This window comes from Stigmatopora argus, chromosome 13, assembly GCF_051989625.1.
Source record: "Stigmatopora argus isolate UIUO_Sarg chromosome 13, RoL_Sarg_1.0, whole genome shotgun sequence".
NCBI lineage: Eukaryota > Metazoa > Chordata > Actinopteri > Syngnathiformes > Syngnathidae > Stigmatopora > Stigmatopora argus.
Genome location: NC_135399.1, coordinates 10,473,266 through 10,500,537, shown reverse-complemented (window position 1 = coordinate 10,500,537; position 27,272 = coordinate 10,473,266). Strand labels below are relative to the sequence as shown.

The following is a 27,272-nucleotide window of genomic DNA, read 5'->3' as shown; positions in this document are numbered from 1 at the left end:
ATTGTCAATATAATGTTCAAATATCCTGTGTTTATTGGGCTTTACTTTATTCAAAACACTTTAAAAAATGGTTTATTTGAAGACAAAATCTATCCAGGATCATTTTTTTCCATTATTTACAATGAAAGAAAATGTTTCATTAACTTTTGGATTTTTGTTTAACTGAGTACCTCCAATTTCATTAAAATCCATATTTCAACTTTGAATTTTTCAATTTGAATTAAGTCAATGCATCATTTTTTTCGGGGTCTTGATAACAAAGAATGCTTTGAGGGCCAACCGCACCAACCTGTTGCGGATGTTACATCATTCCACTTATAACACTGTTGCCACTTCATACAGTACCATCACATGGCATGAAATACACGGCGTGCTTCTGGCACCTTCACTTTTGCCTTGGCTTGTTTTCTGTGCAGCTTCGTTGTGCGGAGCCCTTCAAAAACACGCTTGGCGCACAGACACACAACAGCTGGCATCCAGCTCGCCATCAAGGCTGCTTTTCAATTTTTCCCCGCAGCCAACGCAGATTATGGCAGCAGATTTGCTGTCAATTCTAACACTCGATTGTCACAATTGAACAATTCAGTGTATTCATTTCTTTTTCTTCTGGTGAAACACCACTATTTTCCAGTGGTTAGCACGCCTGTCTCACAAGTTTGAGGTCTTCGCCTTCAATCGCGCTTCCTCCTCGGTTATGTAATTGCTGATAATCCACCGTAATGCTACTCATGTTGATACCGTTCTAATAGCTGGGAGGGACCAGTTCACATCCTGCCACTATTCCAGCTCTTTTGACATATAATTCACTTTTCAGAGGAAGCAGAACTGAAATTTGAGTGTATAAAAATACTGTAACGCACTGAAGAGCGTGCTGTCTGAGTGCCATACAGTGCTTATGTGCAGGCAGGCTTGACAACAGTTATATGAAGCATCCTCAAAGCGGGGAAATCCTCTGGGGAATCCATCCCAAACATTGCCAAGAGCCAGAAATACTGGCTGGTGTCTTTGCAAGCGGGAAGCAATGATTTATTTATGTTTTTCCTGCTTTAAACTGTGATAACAGGATATAAAAAATCATGCAATTTTATCTATTTTGTATTTGCACCGTGTAAAAACTGATTTTCTTTAGCATTCATGTAAAATTTCCCATTTCCTTGAATCCATGGAAGCTCATTTAAATGGAGCAAAGCAGCCCTACATCAAAACCAAGCTTCCCCACTGCGCATAATAATTATACCCAGTCCTGTTTTAGTAATAGCACCCTTGTCCATTGAATATTGTTTAATGAATGGGATTTATTTAAATTCCACTCCAGATATGCTTTTACAAAATGCACTTCTCCAAGAGAAAAGTTAACATTAATAACCCTGTGAAAGTACATTTGACCTTTAAATCATTGAAGTAACTCCTGACTTGACTCGCTGTCATAATTACATTAGCTGGGTGAACAAACAAGGCCTGTTAGCCATTTTTCCTTTTTACTGTGGGTGGCCGAACCCTGGAAATTAGATAACCGAATGAATATGAGTTTGATTTGATTTGCCCAAAAGGGTTCTCTCGCTCACAAACTTCTCTCATAGGACTAGATATCAGTGACAGCAACTTCCTCTGGTGCTCAAAAAGCCCTCGCACCTTCACACTGATCCTGTTTGTCACATCCACCGCGCCAGTTTATCTTGGGACAGATAATGCCGCTCTCCCGAGAGAACACTCTGCTATTGTGTGCTCGGAATCATTGATCTTCCTGTCATCGTCAACAGGAAATCTAGCTGCTGCTGTCAAAGCAATATTACAAAGAAGACACGCCCATTGTCTATTAGTCTATTATTTACCACCTATCCTCTTCTTTCCTCCCTCCTTCCAATCATCCCTCATTCAATCGTCCGTTGTCCAACAATTCATTCTTACCAGGACTCAAACACTTGCTAGATTTTACAGAAAAAATGCCTCCCAAAAGAGAAAAATAGCAAAGTGATGATGTCTTAATCACATGCACCAAGAGCTTGTCATTCATCCTTTTGATTTGAGCAATTTTAATCTCAACGCATCCACTTCCACGTGCCTCGAGGATGACTTTGAGAGGAGGCTTATTATGTTGTCACTTTCCTATCCTTGACGTGAAAAGTGCAGCCAGGTTAAATTGTACGATGTTTAAATAAACTTTAGGGACAAGTCACTTTGAGAGGATGGTTATTATGTTGTCAGATTCTTTTAGGCTTTCTGAGTTTACTGCATCCTTTTTTCCCCTCCTTGCAATAGCTGTTTGCATGTCAGCTTGTACATGTGCTACAGAAAATGGAGAGTTGGAATTATTTGAAGGCTTTTTGTTGGCCAAATAATAAGCAGTCATTAGAGAGGCCATTACAACCATTTGATTGAAATAATCAGTAATTATGAAATTTAGGAAAAAAATAGGAAATAGACGTAATAAATGCACACTGAATTTAACAAGGAGATGGACAACCAGTCACACTCACACTCATACGCAGGGGCAATATCAACCAGCCCACCTTACATGTTTTTTGGATGTGGCAGGAAACCGGACTACCCAGAGAAAACCCACACTAGCCCAAGGAGAACATGCAAACTTCACACACAAAGGTCCGAACTTGGGATCTCAAAACTTTGAGGCCTAGGTGCCAACCACTTGTTTACAGGTCCCTTTATTAAAATGAATGTAATCAAAAATGTCTGTAAATTGTATATAAAAAAACCTATCCGACTTTCAAAGGGCTGTCAAACTGAACAACACAAAAAAAGTTAATTATAACGAGTTTAGACAGTTTTTCTGCATTGCATTTCATTAGTTTATAGCTAAAAAACTAATGAAGCTAAAACCAGGATGAAGGTACACTTCAACTTCATCCTGGTATCCCCATTGACAACAAGCCCCGCCCACCAGGGCAATTCACTCCGGTGCGTTTGAATCAGCGTCACCCGAGCGGAAGAGCAACAAGTCAGTGACAGCCTCGTTGCTTGCTGCTGCTGCTGCTGCTGCTACCGGCTGGCAGACTACGCCTCGCTTGACTGCCGCTTCACACCGCTGTTAATCATCACAAGATGCTCATTGAAAGCAGCAAACATGCACCAGAGGGTAATGTGATTTTTCAACTCGGTTTATTGCCTTAAGACGCTGGAGAAGCGATAAACTTGTGCCAAATATCACAGGTATCATCTACTAGTATGTACTAGGGTCACTTCAGTTTCCTGACTTTACCTTTTCAACAATAGCTTGTCGAGTTATTTTGATTTCTTTTTTAACTTGCTAGGGTTATGCTTTTACTTCAGTAGAGCAGTGAGTTGAAATCAAATGTTTTCCCCAATGGATGTGTTAATTTACACTAGTATCTGCACTTCGTGCAACATAATAGTGTCTCCCTGTTTATGTGATGATGGAGGCCACTTTGCATTCCCTCAGATGACAGCCAGATTCGAAATATCATGATGTCACTGGCAGCGCCGTATTCCCTTTTGGTTTCCTGAATGTTAAAAGACAACCACGAGAGCTTCAGCAAAACGACAAGCAGACTGTTTTTTCCTCGACGAGAAAGTATCCAAACAACTGGAGAGGTGGGTTATTTGTATTTTCGACTCTTCAAAGAACTTACGTTTTATTGTCCCATCTCTGGTGTGTGTTTCCTTCTTGGGCCTTTTATGCACAATTCACGATGAAACCTAAATATTCTTGACTAAATGATCAATTTAAAAAAAAAAAAGGCTACGGCACGGTAGACAAGTGGTTAGTAATTTCACCTCAGATTTTTTAGATCAAGGGCTCAATCCCTTTGGAGTTTGCATGTTCTCCCCATTCCCGTGTGGTTTTTTCCAGGTACTCCGATTCCCCCCCTATGTTTCCAAAGCAGAGTTCCCAACACTTGTAGATTTTTCAGAGCACTTTTACTCATATTATAAGACCCACTGGGTGACAATTTCTCCCTTTGACGTTGATGCAGATTTTATTTTATTGCTAAAACAGGCTTTGATGCCAAAATAATATTCACACATCAAATATGTTTTACTTCATTAGCAAAATCCTTTAAAATTCCTGATAAAAAATGGCAATGATGCATATTAGGTAGGATAGAAACAGGTATCAACTTCCCATACCATTTTTTATTCTTTCCTTCTCCTTGTGTTACTTTTCAGGTCAACATTTACACAATTTTATAAAATTCTGAAGTGATTTGTTTTGCTTTCACTGGATTTATGTTGATCATACGACAACATTGGTGCACAAAAGCACTTGCAGGTACATTTGGAGTAAAAAATAATGAGGCCAAAGCCCCATTATACAAGCAATGCCTTTTCATTTTAGAAGATGTAATTGTCATGGAACGGCTCGCATGCAAACTGAAGGTAAAAGAATGTTTTTTTGTTGAAAAAATGGGGACCCCAAGCTCAGTTTGAGGCAACACAGGCTCTCTTTCATTTCCTCAGCTTGCTCTTGTTCTTTTGTCTTTTCCGTTTTGATTTCTTATTTTCTAGCTTGTCTGTATGTGGGGATTTTGTTGAGATGTTCTGATTAAAATTGTGGAGAATAAAGTAAGTAAATTAAGAAATAGTAAGGTCAGTGCTATCCTTTAGCATGCAGCAATATCTCCGGTCATTAAATATAAAGTTGATGAGATGAAAGAAGGGGAGCGAGTTATTGGCAGCAGAGGCAGCGAGCAGTAAAAAGCAGACAAGAGGAAGATTCAACGCAGTAAAATGGACATCCAGCATTTAATGGGCAACTATACAGAATCTCTCAGCCTCGACTGATGTGATTTGAGGCTTGATGAATCCTTGTGTTGACCCAATGAGCCTGCGGCTGTGAAGCAGTTTCCTCCACTCGGCTTCCTATAGTCTGCCATAACCCGCATCTCTCACAATAACCTCTCTTTTTGGATCTGCTGCGCCTCGCCGGGCCCTTGTCCCGACTTTGAACCCGATTCCAAAACTCATTTAGCAAGTGTTGGAGGGGCTGACGCTTTGGAAAGGCATCCTTGTTTGTGGACATGTTGTGGATGTCACGCTAATGGTTACTAATGGATTCTATTAATGGCCCCATCTTGCTTGTTGTGAAAGGACCATGCTGTGCTCGGGCACACTTAAACAGGACGATTGTGGACTGTAGGACAAGCCAGCTCCCCATTTTATCTGTTCCGTTGCTTCACAGCTAATAGCTGGCTTTTGCACTGTATGGATGCCCATCGTCCTGCATCAGCAATTCGAGAGCCCTCCAATCTCCTTTGGATTGGTCATATCTCAAAATCATTTCTTATGTGATTCAAAATGGTGTCAGGATCAAATTATAATACTAATAACCAATAACCCTCAAGATTCCTAAACATTGACGCCATCTCCACCATAACAGTGGTCATTGTCTCTCAGGCTCATGACATGTCCGTTATACTATAGTGTCGCTTTCTTTCTTCCCTTTAAATGTTGCGGTTACTCTTTCCCTTTTGAACATCCGCATCGGCGCCTTGGTACAACCTTGCCCATCGTAAAACCCAGTTTACCTCATATCCAATTCCTTGTAATGTGCCGTTTTCCCTCTATATTCAAAAGTTGATGATGTGTGAAATTAGGAAGATAAAATTATACATACCTCAGCTAATACCAAGAACATGTCAGTGGGTAATATAACACTGGTGCTGCTGGCTGAATTATTCATTGTCAATTAGAGCAGAAAACCTGGGGCTGGACTACATATGAATTCTCAATGGTTCATTCCACGAGTTATGCAACAGGAGAGATTTCGCTATTGTTCTTTCCTGTTTATTATTACACATGTTGTTTTTAAATACTGTCAGGATTACTCTCAAATCATATATTTTAACATTTAAAATGCGTCATGACAAAAGGCCGGGCAATCTGGGATTCTCATTTGTTTTGCGGGCCGCTTTAACGTCAACTTGATTTCACATGGACCGGACCATTTTAGATATAATATTTAGATTTTTTTAATAAATGGATTAAAAGAACTAGATCAAAAGCCTTGAATATTCTGTTTTTTTATAGATCTAAAACAATGCTTTTTTTAGTCAGGGAAAATCTCTTGAACTAAAAACAGAAATTTATTAAAAAATAGCAATTATCGACTTAAAAGAAGGAAAATCAGGAAATGTTATATACATCAATATCTATTATTTTAATTTGATCCTAAAACAGAAAGTCGCCACTGATGATTTACTTTCCCGGGCCACACAAAATGATGTGGCGGGCCAGATTTGGCCCCCGGGCCGCCACTATGACAGCTGTGTCTTAAATAGTACCGACGTTGATGAAAATTGACTTTTATTTCTGGTTTTCCTGAAGAATAAACAACAGAAAAATGCAATTATATTTTCTTTTCAATTTATTGATTTGATAAGATTATTTCCACTAGTGATGCCCCTCCTAAAGGTGTTATCTGTACATTTAAATATATTAAAAACCTGTAGGAATGACATCAACGAAGCTGGGAAATAACTACTTTACCAGTATAAGCCAAGCAATTGCAAAAGTCATTCTTAAGTGACCTGACTCATCACATGCTGGAGCTCATTTGACCCGAGTTTTATTTCTAGTTCATCAGTGTTTCCTCCTCAGGCGGTTAACCACACCACTGTGTCATTGACATTCACCAAAAACCTTTAAATTTTTCCCGCTGGCATGTAGGATGTCATCCTACACTGAATACCATTTATACAGCATGATACAATTTAATCGTATACTGTATAAACCCATTACTCCTCGCTATTATTTAATGAGCGTTCTTGTTGTCTTTTCCAACTATCAGGCCAAAATGTATAAAAAGCTGCTTGTCTCTCCATCCCGCAGAGGTCATTCAGGGGATTGATGGCAGTGCCGTCGCTTAATTTTGCTGTTAATTATTCTCTTGACAAAAGTACGCTTTGCTGAGGTCTGCCTTTTTCTCCTTTTGAAGTGATTAGGGACTGGGTTTAGAGGCCAAGTGCTTTTACAGCAGTGTGGATGTTTTAGCTCATCAAACTTGGATCCAAGCCCAGAGAAGTGTGACATTCTTGTAAATTTGAAAAAAATAAAAAAAATGTTTGTAGAGGTTTTTTGGAACTGTTAACTTAAGTTCAAATGAAACACATGTGACATAAGCCTTGGGAAGCCTTCATAAAAGATGTCTTCTTTTTCTTAGTTTGGTTCAGTTCAGTAAATGCCAAATTGATCCCACATATAAATGTGGATTCACCAAGAATATACCTGGAAAAATCATACTCCAGTTGTTTTTATTGATTCTGATAAAGCCCAAGCAAATAGTTGCACTGCCAAAAAGTTCTGTTCCCTGAGTTACTCTGAAATGAAACATGAAGCTTTTAATTCTTGACTTTCATGTAATCTACTCAACCAGTTAGCTACTCATTTCCCATGTTGCCCTCCATTGATTGCTATACTTAAGCCCTTCTCCATACATGACAGATCACCGTTTCCCTTTCTCAAGACATTTTAGGAGCACTCAAGGACCTTTTTGTGCACCTTAAACTTGGGTGGCGAAGGCTGGCATGTTGACATGCTACTTGGCATTTTGGAGCTGTGTTTATGGCCTTGGAGGCCGGAGTCAGAACACACACTCACACAAACTCTCTCATTCGCCTCCTTATGCCAGCAGCAGTAATGGGTGGTGCATCTTGGCCAAAGGGGATCTTGCGTCAATAAATAGTGATGCAGCTTGACGCGAGAGGGAGAAAGAGAGAGAGAGAGAGAGAAGCCTTGTGTAGCATGTTAAGACTGAGAAGCCAGAGCAAAAGGAGAGTGTATGTTGGGTTCAGTAGGTGATGCGATTGTGTTTTCTTTATTTAAACCATTTGGATTCAGTTGTTCATTTTAAAGGGCACCACCGTGCTTGGATGGTTAATTGGTCTGCGTCGCAGTGGAAAGTTGCAGAGTTCGAGTCTCAAATCGAATTAGAGTCCCATAAAAATACAAAAATGGATCGTCTTGACAGTTAACAAATATAAGTTCACCCATTGTGTGCCAAAGTTAGTGAGTACTGTTGAGTGAGAAGAGAATTCTTTCGTCAATAGATTTAATGCACACGACACCAAATCGCTTGCAGATGTATAAATTGAAGTTGTGTATGTTTGTGTTATTTTGGGTCAGACATTCTTTCAAGTGGAGCACCTGCTCGGGATATGTGGAGAAAAAATAAATAAAGACAACACCCCCCACCACCCAAAAAATGACAGGTGGTTATGAATTATTCATTTGATATTTGGGAAGCCGAGCAAGGATGTGTCACTTTTATTCCAGGGATTGGAGTCACAGAAAGAGAGAACAACAAAATTCATATTATTTCATCCATAAAATACACAAATGACTATTTTCTGGTAGTAATCAATGGTTATCATTAGTTTTTATGCCCATGTTGACTATAGGAATCAGGCCAATCACATTTACCTGCATTTTATAGATATAAACATTTTTTTTATGAAGAACATTTTGTCTAGGGTCATGTGTTCACAATTAAAGTACATATAGACAGACATTTGAATACTACATACAGTGGTACATGCCATTTGGGAATAGATATCACTCAAAAGAAAAACACGTGGCATTGTTTTATATAACCGTAAGTTGCAATGAAGTATTTAAAGTATTTCCATAATTGATGATATATTTTTAGACACAAAAAACAAAACAAAGAATACCTGCTTTGAAATCTCCTGGATTTTACAACGATCTCTCCAAGAATTTTGGCAGAATTGAATTATTGATTTCAAAATGGTTGTTGTTTACTGATTGTTTGTATATTTGTTGTATGAAAACAATAAGACCCAAGCGGGGATGATGTTAGTCTATATTTCACCCAGGAATCACAGTTAGGATGATATACTGTACACCATTAGTCCTGCTTGTGTCATATTGCTTAATTGCAACATGTATAATAAACTTGTATTAGATAGATGCCCCTAGTGTAGCTCTCATTATATCCTGCATTTTCTCTATTGTAAGTTGTTTATTTAATGAAAGGTATAAAAACTACACCCCCTGAGTTGTCTTAGTAGGACGGTTAACAATAATCTGGAATCAAAGTACACAAACTCAAACTGTTTATGGCATCTTTCTTGAGTAGTTATTTTAGCTGTTGCAAATGTGATTTATTTTTAGGTTTCCCAAGCTTTAATAGTGGCTCTTACCCCCATGTTTTTGCTGAAACTACTACAGCTGATGAAGCATTATTTGCAGTCCTATCTTATTTTTGGTCTTCATTATTTCATTGGCTAATTGTGGGGTTGTAATCAGTGCCCGTTTTGAGGAAGAGAAACTTGTAATTGCCTCTTAGCAACTTTAAAATGGTGTTCAATTGCACATGTTTTACTTTATAGTCAAAAGATGAATAAACTTGTTGAATTGATGCGAAGCTATTCATAATGTATTTATAGGGTTGACTTTCAGACCTTTGGCTTTCTCATTAACATCTTTCCGTCAGCCTGCAATCTCGTCCAGATGTCCATTGCAAAAGATACGGAGATTAAGAACATGTAAAATCATCAAGATTAACCCATAAGGATTCACATCTGCTACCAAGATTAAAGTATTAGTAAAAAAAATAAAATAAAAAATGAAAAAAAACAAGAGGTCAGGATTACAATATTGCATAGTTCATATCCATTTCTTGGACTGTTCAAAGTAGGATTGGTAGTACAGAGTTCAGCAGAAGCTGCATAAGGACTCTTACTCTCTTTGCATAAGTAGAAATACAGATGTGTAAAAAGACTGGAAACAGTAGAAATAATGATTCAACTCCTGGAGTTAAGTAAAAGTAAACAAGTAGTACAGACTAGACCTGCAGCTATTGGAAAAATCTAATTACTGTAAGTACTTCCCACCATTGTATTGACGATAAAGAAGCAGATCACTGTTTGGGTGCAATTTGGGAATTATTTTGTACGTGACGTCATCAGTATATCTGTACGTTCCCTGAGCCTTGGAGACCTGTGAAAGACAGTGCACAATCAACCGTAGTGAAACCCATTCAGGTGAATCTGCGTGGATGTAATCCGTAACCCACAAAAAATTCCAAAATTCCCAGCAGTTACACAATCTAGTTGATCTGAGGCTTAGTGCCCGGGTCTCCGGAGGCAGAATGAACTTTTCCAGGCACTAATCTGTGTGAAGACCATGAAATTGAGGTCTAAAAATGAAGCCATGAAAGACATAAGTTGCTGTCATGGTCAAAATTGGCAAAATATGGCAAACCAACTCAAGAAGACAAATGTAAAACATACTTGTATATCAAGTTTATTACACATATACTATGTACGATTAATTTCTCTCATTACAGGACTCATAATAGGATTTATGTCAATTGCCGTTTTTGTCAGAACGTTAGATGCAATGTAATTTAGCATTACAAAAATTGAAGCCACTAACTCCTGTTTGAAGCCCTACATTAGTTGTCCTTAAATATGCCTAAAGATACCGGTCTTAAGTTGACAAGTAGGTTTAGGATTCAAGTTTTGATTGTCAGTGTGATTATGCCTTAAGATAACAGTGGCTGAAACCAGTTAAGTAGTTTAGTTTGAACTAAAAAGGATTACTGAAAGCAAAGCTTGACTGATTTCATGGATTCGGATCGGCCAACGGAAATACGTGTTCATGTTTTATACACAGGCGCTCTCCTTGAACCGAGTATACAGTGGCTTGCTACCATGCTCATTGGACGCCAATGGCAAAACTCCTGTGGTTTTACTTGGCGTCTTGCGACTGTGAATATGTGCAATTGGAAGTCCTTCTTCTGGAAAGGGCTGCCTGCTTAATAAACGCCTCTTACATAAATAGAAAGTTTTGATAAATTCCATTCATGACAGTATTTTAAATAGAAGGCAGCATTCAACGATCAGAATTTAGGTACCGAAATTAGTGACAGAAAGTGCCTTTTATCCATACGGCTTTTGTTTTGATTTGAGCCAACTACATTTTAGTGATGGGCCGCATGTGTTCATCGACCCGAATTATACTATGTTAAGGCGCCACTTTATATTCTTTGCATTGTTTGACATTGCTAATACACTCAAGCAGAGGTATAGAGCTTCTCCCTTTGGAATGACTCCATCTGTATAGAAAATGATTATTTTTCTCTAATAATCATAATAGTAATCTCTTTGTCACTCCCACCACACACACATACACACATAAAAGTAAACAGATTGTCTTGTGTCGGCATCTATCAGGCTCATTGTCATTCTCACATGGCTGCACCAGAGGGCTAACACCCTAATGAGCGTCCGTGCAATGACAAGCCGCACACCAAGCACTTCTCGCATGGAAATGCAATTGTAAGATGCTGACACACATCGTGTAATACACGCGAACTTCAGGCCAACCGTGGGAATGTTGATTTGAGCCGACAAAGATGCGTTTTCACACAAATGTGTCGACTGAACAAGCGCGAACATTGGAGGCCAACGCGGGAGCGCTCTTAGGGAAAGGCTTGATAAAAATATCTATTACTGATACAATTAATGGGTGGCCCGGTTACGAGTGGTTAGCACGTCAGCCTCACAGGTTTGAGAGTAAGGGTTCAATCCCATGTTCGGACTTTCCTCCATGGCAAGGGTGTCAGACTCGGGTTGGTTCGCGGGCCGCTTTAACGTCAACTCGATTTCATGTGGGCCGGACCATTTTAGATATAATATTTCGATATTTTTTTTTATAAATGGATTAAATGAACTGGATTAAAGGCCCTGAATATTCCGTTTTTTTATAGATCTAAAACAATGTTTATTTTAGCTTTTTTTAAAATATTTTTGGATTTTACAAAATGATTTTTGAACTAAAAACACAGAAAAAATGGATTAAAAAATTACAATTATTGATTTAAAAGGGGGAAATCAGGAAATTGAATATACATCGATACTCTTCATTTTAATTTGATCCTAAAACAGAAAGTCGTCACTCATGATTTACTTTCCCGGGCCACACAAAATGATGTGGCGGGCCAGATTTGGCCCCCGGGCCGCCACTTTGACACCTGTGCTCTATGGAGTTTGCATGTTCTCTCCGCCTTGTGTGGGGTTTTCCCCAGATACTCAGGTTTCCTACCACATGCATACTAGGCAAACATTATGTTAGAGTGTGAGCGTGAAAAGTCGTCCCTCTGCTTGTGGGCTGCGATTAGCTGTACACCAATTCAGGGTGTCCCCCTCTCGGTGCCAGTAGTTAATTGGCATAGGCTCCAGCACCCCTCGCAATTCTTGAGGATAAGCAGTATGGAAAATGAATCAATGAACGATACTACTAATGCTGCTTCTACTATACGTTTTATCCTTTCAGCTTCACATTCATTTTGATTTATTGGCTTGTTTACAGGATAACGTCTTTGTCTATGCCATTAGTTACAGTCGCACTGCATGCAAGCTAAATTGGCATCACAGTAGAATGAGGATTTATTCACTTTGCCGCCGACAATTTGTATTCTCCGCACTGGTTTAGAAGACTTTATATAACCCTGGATTAAAAATGCTTATTTTTAGTGTTCATCTCTCATGTAAGCATCCTAAAATACCCAGATTTTGATTTTCTTAGTCTCCCCCTGAGAAAGAAGGGTAATCATTTTAGGCGCATTAACGTGAATGTTAAAAACCACTATTGCATTGAAAATCATATCCACTGAACTGAATTAATAGCACATTCAAAATCTATTTATACTCCCTATTAATAGACACAAGCAACCCTGTTCTCCCCCACCAATAACCTTCCCCTCTCACAGATGTATTCACACATTAAATCAGTAAACAAAGGGCATTTTGTTGTGAGCACGGATCTAAAGGGGCCCCTCACCTCTTTTGTCTTTTACAAATAAACAATGGCCTCACACCAAAACAGTCGACCACCGAAGAAGAAATACCAGCAACTGATGCCCTATTTGCAAAAGGAACCATTCAGCCATTTCCATTTCAAGCTGTGTGATTCATTATTTAGAATTAAAGCTCGATTAAGAGTGCAGGTTGAAGTGACCGCTTGGGATTTAATGCCCCAAAAAATTGTGTTTTGTCTTTGTGAGCCATTACGTCCAGTCTTACTTGGTGTCTTTTCAACCAACATGGCACCCCCTCCATATTACCCCATATCGTATTTTGTCTTCGTCAGTTGATTCGCGTCTAATTGGGGGTTACGGGCACTCCTCTTCCTTCTGAAAGCCTCCATATTAGAAACCAAATCTTACAATAAGCCATAACGGACATACTGGTGTTGACAGTTCTGTCGTCTCAGCACAGCCTTACAACATACGCAGCTGTACAATGAAAGATTAGCTCTGTTAATGGACATCTTACTGGAGCAATTGACCTTAAAGTTTTTCTTCCCCCTCTGCGATAATTGCCTGAACATAAAAAGGAGACACTAAAGGAGTTCTGTGATTCTATCCCTTTCGATCTTGTACTTTGCATTTATATTGGAATGTTCTATCTTTTATCAAGTCTGTGATTTTTTTTTCTCTGCTACCACAAATCACTCAGTGAAAGTTAAGGAAAAACACGCAAACGTGTGCCTCCTTCATTTTTCTTGCTGCTTTATGAAAGGTGCCCCGAAAGGAGGGCTTTGTGGAGTGGATTAGTGCTGCTGATGAAGCTTGTTGACATCAGATGGCATGGGAACTACGAATGCACTCGCACGGCTCAGAAAAGAAGCTCAGAAAAACCCAAAGTTGGCACATAAAGCGAGGAAAAAACAAATAAACTAAACCCAAGGCAAGTATCCCCTCATGTTGCCTTCAGATGGCAAGAAGATGCCAGGAACATCTTTTTTTTCAGGAAATAATTCCAATTAAAATTGTATATGAAAGTTATTTTAATAATCGATTTGTAAAACATTTTTGATTGATTTAGAAATGTATTTAAAATTTCAAACCCTTTCAAAAACCTCGGCCGAGAGACAAGAAGTTCTTGTTTTTTAAGCAAATTTATGTTAAATAAGGACTCAAAGCCATGAATTAATGGTCCAAACAATGATTTTTTTTGGATTTGTGCTTGCTGTTAAAAAATTGAGCACCACAATGTGGCTTTTTGTTTTTGCATTAGTAATACAAAAAAAAACGTTCTTTTTCTGCCTTGCGTAAACAAGACACAGGTTGAATATAAAGCACACAGTCCAGTACAATAGATTATTTTTATAATAATCATAATGACAGCACACTCTACTCAGCATCAGCTTGTTTGTAATGCCACACTAAACTCCTGCTTTAACTGGAGTGACTCAGTATTAGTACAGATAATCCCTTAGTCTTATTTTTGTGACATCCCGCCCAACACGGAGGCACACTCTCTTCTTTATTTTCCACGTGGATTGTCTTTCCACGATTGTCTCAACCTCAGCGGAGCAGATGGTCGCTGCATTTAATGTCGCTGAGAGTTTTTTTTAGCTTATTGCCAAAGTGATGGATGAATTGGAATGTATTGCATTACCAACATCACATCATTGCAGATTGTTTGACAATGTGGAAATAGTCTATAGTTTGTCTTTAGTATGTACATTAGATTTTATTACAAGATGTTAGTTTTTTTTTTTTTAATTTGAGATCCTCATCGGCAGTTAGGATGAAATACATGCAACAATTCTAACTCATTGGCTTCCGTTGACGACAAGAGATGTCCAATCCATTTGAACTGGGAGCGGCAGCAAAAGATTGAAGTTGCTGTGAACCCTCCCAGCTCAAATGTCTACCACTTACAAACTACAGTAATGTAATTCCACAGCAGAAGGATAGAAAAAGCGTGTGCGGTCGATTGGTCGCCGGTCTTTTGGTCGCCGTCTTTTGGTCACCGGTCTTTTGGTCGCCCTGACCGCGAACGGGCGACCAAAAGACTGGCGACCAAAAGACCGACGACCAAAAGACCGGCTACAAAACAAGGTAAAACAACACGGTCTACGCATCAATAAAAGCCAACAATGGCCATGAGCAGTTTCACTGAGCCGACGTGTGGGTGTATAAGAGTTTGTATGTACATGCGTTGTCCCTTTAAGAAGCTATGTCAGTCAGGGTCTTAACAAGTTCTCCAACAAAAAACAATAAAAGTCCTGGAAATTTGGAGCTTTTCTTTAGCCTAATAATTACTAGGGCATTAAGTATGACTAAATAGTAATTCACAGTTTGTATTTAGGGAATTTGAGCAACGATTTCAATGGTAATTATCACTTACCTTCCGGGCGACCAAAAGACCGGCGACCAATCGACTGTGTACCAGAAAGAGCCACGTAATTGGATGTCCATTAATGTACCAAACATATAAGGACAATTTCACCTCAAAGCTGCTTCGGACCTCATCAATTGTGGTTTAAATACTAATATTTTTTTTATATATAAATGTTTTTTTTCTTTATTAAAGGTATTTCTCCGTTAATGGAATTTTAATTACTTCCATGGGGAGACATGCTTTGAAGTATGGGCGCCTAAGCTTAGGAACATGGTGCCAGAATGAAATTAAATTGTATCTCAAGGTACCGAGGTGTCAGGAAAAATTACATTGGCAAGGTCACGGTTGTCACTTGAGAATTAACTTGTAGAACATGGACTGTATGTTTTTAACACAGGCCTTCACACATTTGGAGATGAATCTGTAGAATTTGAAAGTGCAGTGTTGATTTAAAAGCAATAACTCGACAACGCCCACTGCATCGAGTTACCCCTCCACCGAAATAGCATTCATCAGTGGTGTACAGATGCACAGAAGAGCCAAATGCTTAAATGAGGTGAGCGCACTGATCCAGGCTTGCTTTTTAAAACAAGCAAAGGAACCTCATCCAGCTCTCTAAACCTCAGGCGGCACCTCGTTTGGGGGAGCTTTGCCAAAGGGAGCCCTACGTTTAAAAATTCACAGAGAGAGAGAGAGAAGGAGAGAAAGAAGGCTAACTGAGAAGGCCTCGGATTGACGTCAGAGGGAGCCACATGTAATAAATTCCTCCCTAATTACTGTGGATGCACTGCCTTATTGTATGAAGACGCTTGGAGTTCATATTCACATCTGAAAAGGCCACTGCTAATATGCCACTTTGCTCCATCTGTGAGTTTTCTCACATCAACCATATTCTTTTATCTCCCTGTGTAGAAAAGGCATTACCGATTAATAATCTTTCTTCACTGGGTTCTTCTTGTCCATATTTAGCGCTGCTGGAGCGAATCGATGAATTGTTGTTTTCCTCCACAAGATGATGAATTTCATGTTTGGATATGAATGTGAACAAGGAAATGCAGTTTTTCTAACAGCCGTTTGTTTCTCTGTTGATGAGAAACATTCAATGGTTCAGATCAATTTTCTCATTTTATTCTCCTTTTCGCTTCTCAATTCTTCAGTTTAATGACAGCATTTCTCGGTGCTGAATTGGCACGGGAATACTTTTTCTAAAATGTCAAATTTCATAAAAATACTGACATTCAGTTGTGTTGGCAGTTCAACTTGACAATGTACTTGGGGCTGAAATCTCTGAATGCCTTATCTACCCTTGTTTTGACTTAAAGGCATGCCCATCCATATGTGTAAATACAATGCGGATGATATATTACGTGGCGACAAAGTGGAATCTGCCATGTGATAGCCACATGTGTTCACCCTCTTCCAAACAGAGAGGCCCTTCTCTCTTCCCATTGACCCTTCCACTGCTCTACAGAGGTCACAGGGCATTTTTGTACACTTTCTTTTTAACACTCAAACATTCACATGTTTTCGTCTTGTGCATCTTTTTGATTTTTTTCCACGTAACGTTCCAGTTTTCCGGAGGAGATATCATGCACAATCAATCAATGAGTGTAATCTTTTATTAACGTTGAATAGGTCAGCTGGAAAACTGAAAATGTTCACTTTGAGTTAAATGAATTTTCCTCTGCAGATTTGCTTGCGAGTTACTGTTGTCATTGTTTTTCCATTGACAAAGCCTTTATTGTTCCCACAGGGGACAGCATTGAGCTATTGTTGACTCAAGTAAAAAAGTTTTTTGCTTGGCTGGACAGCCGGAGTGAACATGCTGTTTTTACCGTAAGCGGAATACTCTGGAATCGTTCCGTTTCTTTTCCCTTAAAAAGAAACAAATAAAATATTCGACAGCTATTGACTTGTAATTCATAGTCAAAATGTATTCCTTTGTCATAATCCATTGTGGGGATTTCTGAAACAATTACTTTCCATGTCGAATATTTTGTTATTGTCTTTATGGGTTATGTTCAGTTGATATTTTTTCAATATATTAGTCTGTGAAAGAAACGGCTGTTATATCCCAGAAATCTATGATTTCTAACAATCTTTATAGAACGCTGAGGAGGAATGCGAGGCGATAGTAAAAAAACAGGTCAAACACCTTAACATAATAAGTGCAGGTTTATTCGTTGCATACTTGACATTTTTATCTACTGTATATGTAAGATATCACTCAGACAGACTTTAGACTACCATCAAGCTTCAAAATAGAAAATGAAACTGGAAACAAAGTAGAAAATAAAAGGGTACAAAATAATTCAGACACCCTGTAGTCTTTCAGTTTACCATATGTCCACCTTCAGTGAATGGCTCTGAAACATATCCCCCGCAAAGAACAGAAAGTGTTGGTAGGTCATTGTGGCTGGCACCCTCTCACCGCTGGCTTGGTTTACATGCACCAGAAGGGCAATTTTGGAGGAGACTTAGCAGACAGGATGGCACACTTGGCACAATGTAGAGCGGCAGATAATGGCGGCTCAGAATACACCAGACTGGCTTGTCTTGAACCAGACAGGTTGCCTGGGCTGGCACACCATCACGGTGATTGGTTGTCAACGGGGTGACTTCGAAATGTTACATGATAGATCTGTCCGGCATGCTTGATTGTGGATTTTAACAATGATTTATAGTACTATTGGTTTGACTTTTTTGTATTACATAAGTGTTTCACACTGTTGTACACGATGGATGTATGGACAGGAACAGTCATGTCGGCTTCCCGATCCTCAGCCAACTTGTCTTCTTTCCAGTCACTTGGCATTCGTTCCTTTTCCTTTTTCCATGTGGTGATCACGTATGTCTATCCGCAAGAAAGTCTGTCTCAGCCTTATACAGTAGACTACATGTTATTTATATCCACAGAATATACTGAATGAAGACAAATTTCCATGTTAAAACTCTTTGGCTGCCATTGATGCCGGCAAAGCGTCCAATCCATTTGAGCTCGGAGGGCTAGTAGTGAACAATACTTGAAATGACAGTTCAATAACAGCTTCCTAAAATCTTCTGATGGACTACTACCCAAGATTGTATCTAGTCAATCAGTGCCTTAAGGACTTTAGCCTGCACGCTGGTTACACCACTTGAGTTGTTTGTATTGGTTACCATGGAAATGACCACCCCACTTCCCCTCTATTCATGTGTGTCAAGGCAAAGAGCCCTTGACCTGTCTTCCTCCCTGGGCGTCAATGGCGTTGATGTGGACCCACTATAAACCTCTATGTTGCCTGAGAGATATGTTTGCTCTACCTGGCACTGTTACATGAGCGCACAAGTGTCATTTTGTGGCTATGACTCGCTTCTTTTGAGACGCTGTCCTTGAAAGGACTCAGAAATAGGCACAAACACTAGATCAAGAAAAAAAAACATGTACGACTTATATAAGAATGATTTGAAACGTATATAATTTGAGCCATACACGATTAACATCCTGTAACTTGAAAAAAACAAAATCAGAAAGGCCTCAATGAGTTCAGCTTTTCTTAGGTGTATATTTTATAAGTCCGTTCTTAATCTAGTTTTTGTTGTTTTATAATTGTAGGCAATGGTTTTTAAAAAGTTAAATTCAACAAAACTGTAATTTGTTCAGCTTGTTTGCGTTCACTGATTTAAGATTTCATCAATTCAAAGAAACAGCGTCAAAGTCACTTTTCTGCTTGAGATGTTTTTACCTCTATTTGCTAAAAATGTTTCTGCTGGTTAATTGAAGTGACAGTGCAGAATGCTGGCTTTCTATGGTATATACTGTGTCAATGGTGTCTGTTTGGGTGTGTTTCCCTCAAGTTGTGCTATTGCCTTTCCGCCATCTGCCACTATTTCCCCACTGATGTGCACACTCGCATGCAAACAAGTACACAAGTACTCATGCCAGTTGTTAATAGCAAAACATCACACAACTCATCTCTTGTGTTTTCGTCATTTTTGTTGTTGTTAGTGTAAATCTCAGAAACAAAGAAAGGAGGCTTAGTTAGGAATCAGAAATTCCGAGATGTGCATTTTGTGTGTTGGCGTGTAAGATGTGAATATTTAATCCAGGCCCTCCTTCTGCCATGTATTAATCATGGCACAGTCTGCTCGGGCTGAAAATAGCGCCTAGCAACCCAACAAAATGTGTAGCATTTGTGTGTATTTTATGGTCTGCTGCTTGTTCACGTGTGACATAGCACAAGGTCTGCTCACATTTTCCCTCCCCTTGGCGTTGCGTCTCACTTCACGGGGATGCTGGCAGTAGCGGACATTGTGTTTGCACAACACATGTTCACCTTTCAAAGTAGTGCTCGGCTCACATTTTGTACGGTAAATTGGGGATTCTTTAAAAAAAAAAACAGTTTCGACGGCTGAAATTAAAATGTTATCTTTCCCCATTCTACACCATTGGAGACAAAAGATGAAAGCATTACAGTTGGTGCTTTAGGGTACAGTCATAATTTTTTTGGGGAGTAAAATGAAATGATCTCACGACAGGACACATTTTGCTCTCTAACACATAATGGTCTCAATAATAATAGTGCATTTATTGCTCTAGATATCAACCTATAGTCAATTTCCATTAAAACAAGTACAAACGCATGTAACAGATAATACAGTATAACAACCCATAAGCATATGTTATTTATCCTCTGCAAAGAATGACTAATATCACTGCGCTTAAGTGCTGAGACAGTAATACGTATGATTTTGATATGCTGCCCCCATTTGGCCAAGTTGAACACATGGGAGGGAGTGGCACAATGTCCATTCACTAGAAGCAAAAAGGTTTTATTTGTATTTATATTTTGTGTAATGTTTTATGATTTATAACATTATGGAATACTTTTTATCACATGAAATACACGTTACAAGCATCTGCTTGTATTTTTCACCATTAATTCCAATAGGGAACCATGATTTGAGATAAGAGAACTGGTTTTGAGGATTCTAATGTATAGACTTTACCATAAGATTACTCAACCATGGCCAGATTGGGAGGATGGAGTAAACATACGACATCAAGCGAGAGCAGGATTTGCTTGATGGAAAAAGCCATAAGACAAGTCCTATTTATGTAGATGACATCATCAAATAGCATTATTAATAGGGTGTGTATGTCAAATCCTTGTTAGATGTGGACGGACAAAATTATGCAATAATTGATGCTTGGTGCTTCTTTGAATCGTTATCATGTGTTGATGATAAAAACTATTTCTGCTCGCCAGTGTCTTACCTATTTTGTATCTGACACCTATTTTTTTTTAAATGACTTTATATTTGTGAACATTTTGCTCCTCACGTGGGATGCTGCTGCCTGATAAGCATGCAATCATCCCACGTGTTGTATGTTTGTCTCGTGGCGGTAGGAAATACTGATAAGGCATCACTGTAACAGATGGCGATGCTTACCATCTTGTAGCTCATACTATGTAGCGTCACATATAACTCTAACGTAAACATATCTATGTGGAGATTAGGGCTGTGACTATTCCTTTTGTTTTCCCTTGGCCATGCGTTAACAAGCTTCTTTTACATCCCTCGTGACTCTGTTTATGATCTATATTGCCATGGAATCACATGACGTATAACCAAACACTCAAGGGATTGCCACAGACTGAAACGTAATTGTACATGATCAGACTTAATGCCCGAGTTCATCATGTCTCATCGTTTAAATATGTGGAGTAAACACTTTGTAAAGTGTCGCATAATATCCCAGATTTACAAAGACGGCAAGTATTCGGAACCCACAAAGAAGCATGTGGGTCTCCACCACATCAGAATTAGTGCAACTGACAGCAAATACCACACTCTCTTAAATGAGAATGTGGGTTGAGGCACCTGTCGGTTTTGGTGAATGAGCACGTGACTTCAGGGCAGGACCTGAAAAACGTGAGCCCAGACAAAAATGTGTATGTGTGCATGCGTGTGTGTGTGTGCGCACCTGCCTGCGAGAATGGAATTGTATGGCTTAAAATACACTTTCACCTAATGCCAAAAAAGCTCTCTCCCACTCTGCACAAATTAGCAGCAGCCCACACGCTACTGACACATAGCTATCAGAGCACAGACGCTGCAGGGAGTGAGGAGGAAGGCGGGAGAAGAAACCAGACGGGAGAAAATAGCCCTACATAAAAATGTAGTACTTATTATTTATGTGTGTAGTATACATATGCCCTTCATTTGTTCACCTAATATAATAATTATCAATGAAATCATTTCGTTCATTCATTTTCTGCTGCATGAGAGTGCGAAAAACATTAGGACATTGCATTAAATATAAAATATAAACTATTTTTCAATCATTTGCAAATCCCTTTTCACCTATATTTAATTCCTAAAGTGTAGTAATTTCTTTCCTATTACACATTCTAAAAAAGGAGGATCAGGTGCAACAAGAACAACAAAAAGTGAATGTCTTGGAATACTTAAAAACAAAAATAGAACATAATAATAATCGGACATAGGCTTTGTCATCATCATTGACTCGACAAAAGCCTAATTGTCATTATACAATTATTAAAGATTTTTATTAAATTATTACATATTAAATAAATTAAATACAACATTACACAAGCAGGGACATTCTTGTTTAGGTAAAAAGGTGCTAAAGGATTAATACTGCCTTCCGAGCAATGTCTTTTTCAGGGTTGTCCCTGCCTATTTTAGCAAGACAATGCTTTGGAAATAAGAGCCATCATTCAGAAAATAATGAATTGGTGACTATTTCAATAGCTGGAAAAGAGGTCCATTGAAAAACCAAGGTGAACTGAACGTTAATTGACTACAGAACATCTGTCTTCATCCTAAGAAATGCCAACATTCAGCCACGGTGTATAATTCAAGCGGCCGCCTCGTGACAGGAATTTAAGCAAGCAGCTCTGAGCCAAGGAATACAGAATATCTGTCGGCAAGAACACTTAAAAAGAAACAACGCTAACTTAACTAACAGCTGGCAACCATCCCGGCCCACTGAGTTGAGCCTCGCAGAAACTTTGCTATGTTGATCTGTGTGCACGCGTGTCAGAGTGTCGCTCACAGCTGCGCAGTGTGTCAATATTTGGGATTATTTTAAGTGACGTAACTTGTAAATGGAAGAAGCAAAACGACGCCTTTGCAAAGCCGGAGCAGCTCGCTGCCGGTATTTACACAAGCAACCAACACACAAAAGTCATTTAGCCATATTAATAACTGAAATTAACGTTAAATGAATATAAGAATTAGTTTAATTGTAAAATTGCTCCAATGTACCCCTATTTCTACTTCGTTTTGAGTGTGGTGGGTTTCAGAGGTTAACATAAAGACTGGCTTCTTGACTCCTTAAGCCTCAGTTGGGTCTTCTTAGGGACTTAACACTTTTACTGTAAGCTTTAGTTAACATGCTTATGGCGTTTTGTAAATGCAAAATCCCGATCTATGCCTTATCTAGATTGACTTCAGTCCTTAGGTTCTTTTACAATGCAGTGTTGCTTTGACATACATGTTTTGTTTGTTTAATGACCTAATCTTTACTCCAAAAACACTTGTATCTCTGAACTTTCCCTTCTTGAAAAGACTGGAAATGCCATTGTGTTGTTACAGCCGCTTCCAAAAGGCAACCAAAGCATTTTTTTCCAAATCTGATCCCCCTAATGCAAAGAAGAAGATATACCACACAGTGGTTGTCAATTCACAAGCCCATCTATCGGAATGCACGCTTGTATTGTATTTTTTCCCTTTTCTCTCGTTGTATATTTTAGGTCAAAAATCACATTAAAACATTTTTAAAACAATTTCCATTGCAAATCTGCCACGGGGACAGTGGTATGTAGATCACGGCAACTAGAGAGACGTTGTTTAGAGTGGAGACCGCTACCAGGATGGAATAATTGTGGTCTCCATATCAACAAAAATGATTCCTGGCAATGAAGTGCTTCATAGTTTCAAATACTAGTGGTTTCAGAGGAATTTCAGTCCAGCACCGCATTTTATGTCCGAACCTTGCTTCTCGACTGTGACCTCGATGGGCACGTGTGTCTTTGAAGCACCTTTGAGGATCACGTAACCTCTCTGGTACACATATGCTCACCGGGGGAGCCTACATTGCCCTCGGGCCTGCTTGCCAGATCTCCAGATGGGCCCACAAAACCCAGTGGCACACCCACACACTCCCTGACCTGGCATAGAGTGCCAGGTCTAGTGCCAGTTTGGTGTAGGCAACATTCAGTGGCAGTTAATGCTTGTCAGCACAGCTCACATTTGCACATTTGTATTTCTATGACCATATTCAGTAAAAGTTGTTCACAATGTTCATCAAGTTTAAAATATATTGAGATTAAAACTTTCTAAATTAGTGAAAAACTTGACTTTGAATGGTAAAACACTGCAGTTTATCACTACCTAATTATAACTGGAGGTTGTGACCTTCACATCACCAAGCAGGCACATACACATACACACACACACACACACACACATGCAAACACAGTCGCACAAGTGCACACTCACACACAGCTGTCAGAATAATGGCACCGGAGCAGACAAAGTAGGCTAAAACATTGTCTGGTCTGCTGGAAGACAAAAACAAGTCTGGCTCGGAGCACTAATTTTACTCAACCTAAATGTGTGTGAAATCTTCCCTCGCCTACAATTGATCCACATCCACAAGCTTGATTAGTGCTGCTATTTTGCAGATGTTTTGAACTCATAGGATGTCGTCTAAAATCTTAATGGTGTCAAGATTATTATGCAAGGCCATGTCGTAAAAGGAGCCATTGCAGTTAATTTGTTGAAGAACTAACCTTGAAAGCAGGTGGAACAGTAACAATTGTGTGTGTATATGTATATATATATGTATATATACATGTGTATATATGTATATATATGTATGTATATATATATATATATATATATATATATATATATATATATATGTATATGTATATGTGTGTGTGTGTGTGTGTGCATATATTTATATATACACACACATATAGTGTGTGTGTATATGTATATACACACATACATGGTGTGTATATATGTATATATACACATACATATACATATATATATACATATACACACATATATACATAAATATATATATACACATATATACATACATATATACACACACACATATATATATACATATAGTGTGTGTATATGTATAAGGGCAACACCTTGCCTCTTCCTCGGAGTCAGCGCAAGACCACCTCAAAAAGTACAGAAGTATGGCTCATTTAGTGGGAAAAACTCCTAGTCTTCTGTGAGGATTCCTTGAACGGACAGGTCCCAACAGTTTTGTGTATCCATCTGGTCTTTAGTGCTATACCGCATTTCTACCAGCAAAATGAAACAAGTGGGGGTAGTGCGACCGTGCCATATGTCGCAGTAATTTGGTCCAAATGTGAACTGCCGTCACTGGCAAGATGGAGTGATACCCCTGTTTTCACCCAAAACTCAAATCAATGGTTTTGTTCCCATTTCTTTTTGGCAAGAAGAGGATGATGGAATTGACCTCATTATGTTTATTTGCTTTCTGGTTGATTTACATTAATTAATGCAATATATCTTGTAGGTGGATATTATTTTGCCACTCAATTGACTGCACTGTGTCCTGGCAAATTTAATTGCTCACACGAAAACAAAAGATAGGAAACGTGACAAGCAGTTTCCCTTTCAAACGGAGAAAGTTGCACTTTGGCAGGACACTATTGATTTGAAAGGGAGGCCAGGATGCTCGAGGTTTCTGGTGTCAAAAGTTTTATCACTACCTCTTTCCGTGCCCGACCGGTTGCCATTTTCCCCCGTGACGTTGTCTCATGCCCATCCATACTGACCTTCCCTTTTTTTTCTCCGTGTGCAAATGTTAGACGAGCGCATACCAAGATATATTTTGTACATTTGACTCCAGACATTCCTCGCCCCTCTTTCACTTCCTCTGGCTGGTTAATGTAGTGGTTTTCTTTGTAAATGCTTTTAAAAGCCCAAGCAAAACCATATGGATAGCGAGCAGTCTTCTGAAAGCTATCCATAATGGATGACCACTTCTGGGTTTAGACCTTTAGCCTTTCCTTTCCAAAGATTCTGATGGGTGGGCCTGTGGAACAAAATATCAGCATGAACGGGCACTTAGTCCAGAAAGAGGATTTCTTTCAAATCAAGACCACTGTCTGATGACCATCGGCTCTATTTGACCACAAACACACACCTCAACATGAAACAGGACTACACACACTTTGTTCACCAGAGTGTTGTTGTTTTTTATGGCTTTTTCTTTTAAAATTAGCAAGAACATGGGCTGGTTTCAGCCTAAAGACAAGACATAGAAAACTGTTTTTTTAGAAGAAGAAAATGAGAACAAAGTGTCTTACCACACACACAATGATTCACAAACATACGTATAATGTTTGGTGTGCAAATGAAAAAATATTGAATTATTGTAAACTTTTTTTTCTACATAATCAACATTGCGAGCAAATATTTTCTGCCTGAAATTTCTCTTCTCAGGAAAAACTCCAATTATATCAAATGGTATCTTCAGGAATCTATAAGCCATTATAGCACTGTAATAATTTTATATATGTAGTCAAATTTTACAGACAATCTGTGCAAGACGTTAAGACATTAACTACAGATTTGATGACTGTGGGTGTCTGCATTGGTCTTTTTTTAAAGCTTAAATGCCAAAGAGTTTTTTCTGCACCTTTTGAAGTTGAAAAACATGAAATTCTAAAATGTATTAGTGCATATAAAGAAATGCGGAGGCAGGGTGGAGGGTAGCACCAATTTGAGAAAAACATTGCTCACAGCTAATGGCTTTTTGTCTATTACGATCTCGGCAAAGGCCCCAGAAGGCATTACCATGAAAGGAGAGCGTGTAAAATATGAATGAAGGGAGTTCCTTGCTCGAGAACAAAACAAATCTATTTTGCCTAGCTCTCTACTGGCTGTTATGGGCTGCTATTTTACCACATTGTATTGAAGGGCTTGCATGTGAACTGCTATATTGACAGAAAAGCCAACATTCAACAATATGAGACTAATATATTTGTAGTTTGCGATACGTCCCTTCCAGGCCAAAATGTCCAAAGACAATTTGAAATGTGGACTTGTCTGACCCCAGAGCACTTCCCTTTTGCATCAGTCCATCTTAGATAAGCTCAACTCCAGAGAAGATGCCAGAGTTTCTGAGTGTTATTGATGAATGACTTTGCATGGTAGAGTTTCGAGTTGCACTTTGTTGTAGCGCCAAACTCTATTTACAGACAGGGGTTTTCTTTGAAAATTTCCTTTGCCCAAATGGTGATATCCTTCACACATTGATGTTGTAATATTTTCCAAAGATTATTTTTTTAAGTAAAATAGTTGATCAGACGTTTGTCGGTTACTCATTTCTTCTCAAAGAGGGATTTTTATTTTTGAGTCTCAGCAAGACAAATCATGGCGTTGTAACAGGGAAAGGCGGGGAGGTTCTTTGTGTATTATAAATAACCTAAATTAATAATAAATGACATTGCATCTCACGTTTTTAGTCTCAATATGTGGTTCTCGTGAGACTTGGATGAAATAAAACCAACCCCTCCTATTCCAGTCTGCACACAGAGGAAGGTCCCTTTAAAGTGGCGAAAATAAAAGTTCACATTTTCGACCTATTTTTCACGTGCTAAACTAACTTGTGACCCACCAATGTGTTTATTTGTACTCGTGTACATTACGAGACTGATGCTGGCATCATTTATTCATAAGTCCTGTCTGCCCGCTGCCACGTTGTGTACTTGAACATGCCTTGAAATCATTATGCCACATGCATTATTGAATGAATACGCACGCTTGCCGACTCAGATGCAGATAACTACATGAGATATTTATCTCGGGTATGCCCACTTATCGCCTTGTCTGCTTCTCTTGCTGACAAATGCAAACAAAGGCTCTTTTTCACCTGGATAAAGACATACAATTTAAATGTGATGCTTTTATTGTACATTGGGTCAAACATGGTAAGGTCATGCAAATTTGTAACAAAGTGGAGCCAATATTTGCTCATAATTTTTTTTTTAGGCCATTGTCATAAAACCAAATGCATATCAGAGTTCTCTCTCACCCTCTCACTACCATACCACCACCCTCTCTCTG

General features: G+C 38.9%; 1 protein-coding gene across 1 annotated transcript in view; it reads left to right on the top strand.

The window, feature by feature from the left end:
• The first annotated feature begins 2,949 nt into the window (after window positions 1–2,949).
• Window positions 2,950–27,272, top strand: part of hdac4 (histone deacetylase 4) — a 99,390-nt gene continuing 75,067 nt past the window's right edge. Inside the window, exons 1-2 of the transcript XR_013304526.1 lie at window positions 2,950–3,094; window positions 3,419–3,570. The gene's annotated coding sequence lies outside the window, so the exon portion shown is untranslated. The remainder of the gene's footprint in view (window positions 3,095–3,418; window positions 3,571–27,272) is intronic.